This window comes from Struthio camelus, unplaced genomic scaffold (genome assembly GCF_040807025.1).
Source record: "Struthio camelus isolate bStrCam1 unplaced genomic scaffold, bStrCam1.hap1 HAP1_SCAFFOLD_209, whole genome shotgun sequence".
NCBI classification, from domain to species: Eukaryota; Metazoa; Chordata; class Aves; order Struthioniformes; family Struthionidae; genus Struthio; species Struthio camelus.
In genome coordinates this window covers 20001-22500 of record NW_027182678.1, presented here as the reverse complement: position 1 = coordinate 22500, position 2500 = coordinate 20001, and positions in this window count along the sequence as shown.

The following is a 2500-nucleotide window of genomic DNA, read 5'->3' as shown; positions in this document are numbered from 1 at the left end:
CGTGTCACGGGCGACAGCGCGCAAGCGGAGGGGGGGGGGGCGGCCCGGAGTTTGGGGGGGGGGGGGGCCTCCCGGCCCTCTGGCGAGCGAGACAGCCACGCGAGAGCGAGCGAGACCGCGGGGCGCGCCGGGGAAGGGCCGGCGGGCCGTGCGAGCCTCACTGTGAGGAAGAGGGGTTTCGGCCCACCGTGGCATTCCAAAACCTGCGCCGGCCCACCGCCGGGCCGCTGCCGGGCCACCGCGCCTCGTTGCCGATGCCGACGGCACTGAACACCGGTGTGGTCCCCTGCCCGCCGTGTCCCGGTTGCCGTGCGTGAACCCGAGTTCACCTGTCCCGCACTCTGCGCCACAGGGCCGAGCATGGGGCTCGGCCCGCCGGCGGGTGTACGGCCCTCCCGAGGCCCGCTAGCGCGGGGGCTCGCTCGCCGAAAGCCCGCCGCCGATTCCCCGCCGCCGGTGGGGGACCGTCCCCGTCTGCCCTCTCGCCTCCGCTGGCGCCCGCCGCCGGTGCCCGTCTCCGAGCGCCGCCCCCGCCCCTTCGCCCGACGGTGATCCGCCGCCGCCGGGGCAGGGGAGGGTCCGGCCCGGGGGAGGGCCCGGCAGAGCGGGCGGCAGTGCGTGGGAGGGTCGGCGGGGCTTGCTCCCCCGGTGCCCGCGGGAGGAAGCGGCGGGTGGAGACGCGAGCGAGATCGCATTCCGGGTTGGGACGGGTCCCACGGGTCCCCACTCCTAAGCTGTGGGGGGCGGACCCGGGGCGGGCTGCGGCGGAGCAGCCCGTCTAGCAGAGGCGGTGCGGACAGGCGTTCCGGGACGGCGCGCGGGGCGGGCGCCGCGCCGCGGCGGACCCCAAGCGGGGGCGTCGCGCGAGGCCACGCGAGGCGACGTGTCGTGCCCGAGCGGGCGGCCCAAACCACGGCTCTCCTCCCGGGCGCAGCTGCCACCCGGCGCCGGGTTACTGAGGGAAACCCCGGGCCCCGGGAGGAGGACGAGGTCGTGGCGGTGGGTGTCGGGCGCACCCCGCGGGTGGACGCTCCGCCGAGGGGCGCTGGAGCCGGCTGGCGGGTGCCGGGTTCCCCTCCGCGCCCCGCCTCGTCGCTGCCGCTGAGGCTGCCGCCGTCGCCGCGAGGCGGCGGTGGCCCGGCGGCGGGCGGCGGCGGGGGAGGCACCCCCGCGGGGATTTCAGGTCGTTTCCCTCACCCCAGGGCCAGGTACCTAGCGTCCGCGCTTCTCCTGCCTCCCCTCGGTGACCCACCCGTGTGGTCCCGTGTGCCAGCGTGCTCCTCCCGGGCGCTGCGCTGCGCGTGCCGCACCGGCCGTGCCCTGCCGGCCTTCCACGCTTCCTCCTCCCCTCCCTTCCCCCCCCCCCCCAACCGCTCCAGCCGCCCCACGCCGTGCCGTGGGGGCCGCGCTGCGAGTCGGCCGGGCCGGGGGTGGCGGGGGGCGGCGGGGGGGGGGGGGGCGCGCTGGGAGGAAGGAGGAGGGCCTCCGGCCACCGCGGCCGCCGGTAGCGGCCCCCCCGGGTAGGGATGGCCATGGGCCCCGGGCTCCGGGCCCGAGGGTTCTCGGTCGGAGAGCCGGGCGGGGGTTTAAAGACTCGGGCGGCCCGATGCGACCCGGGGGGCAGCCGGGCGTGCTGCCGGAGGGGCCGGGGGGTCGGCGCGCGCGGGCGCCGCACCCCCCCATGCCCGCCGGCGCGGCCCGTGCATGCCCCGCGGGCAGCCGGGACGGAGAGGGGTACCCTGCCCCCTCTCTCCGCGGTCTGGTCTCGGCGGAGAGACGCCGCGCGGTCGGCTTGCGCCGGCCTGCCTCGAACGCGCGACCCCGGCGCGAGCGCGTGCTCGCCGCCGGGACGGCGAGCCCCCACCGCGGGTGGTGCGGACGCCGAGCCCCAGCGCATCCCTTCTCCTCCCTGGCCGGTGCTCTCAGTCTCCCGCCGTGGCCGTCGGCGGCACCCTTCCTTCCCTCCCCCCCCCGCCCTGCCCCGGCACTCCGCCATCCGGCGCGCCTGCCTCGCTCTGCCCGACCCGGCTTCGCTGGGCGGCAGGCGGGCGGCGGGCGGGCGGGCGGGGGCGGCCCCTCCCGGTCTCCGCGTGGAGGCGGGGAGAGCGGGCGCCGTTCCCCGTCCGTCCCGCCTCGCCCGTCTGCCTGCCGCCAGGCGTCTGCCCGCGGAAGGGACGGGCGAGTGCGTGGCGTCGCTCGGGAGGCTGCGTGTGTGCAGGCGGGTGTTGGGTGCCGTCTCCGGGGCGGCGGAGCTGGAGGCCGGTGAGGCGAGCGAAGGAGCTCGGAAGCGTGCGGCTGGCGGGTTGCGGGCGCGCGGGCAGCGGGTGGCGCCGCTCCCAGCGGCGGCCGGGCTCCGACGCCGGGGCTCCGCGGGGACCCACACCCCGGTCCCTGAGGCAGGTGGCGCGGCTGGCGCGCCGCTCCCTGCTGGGCCAGGCCGAGCCGGGCGCCTGGGCCGGACTCGAAGCGAGAAAGGGGTTGTCCCAGGTCGGGAGCGAGG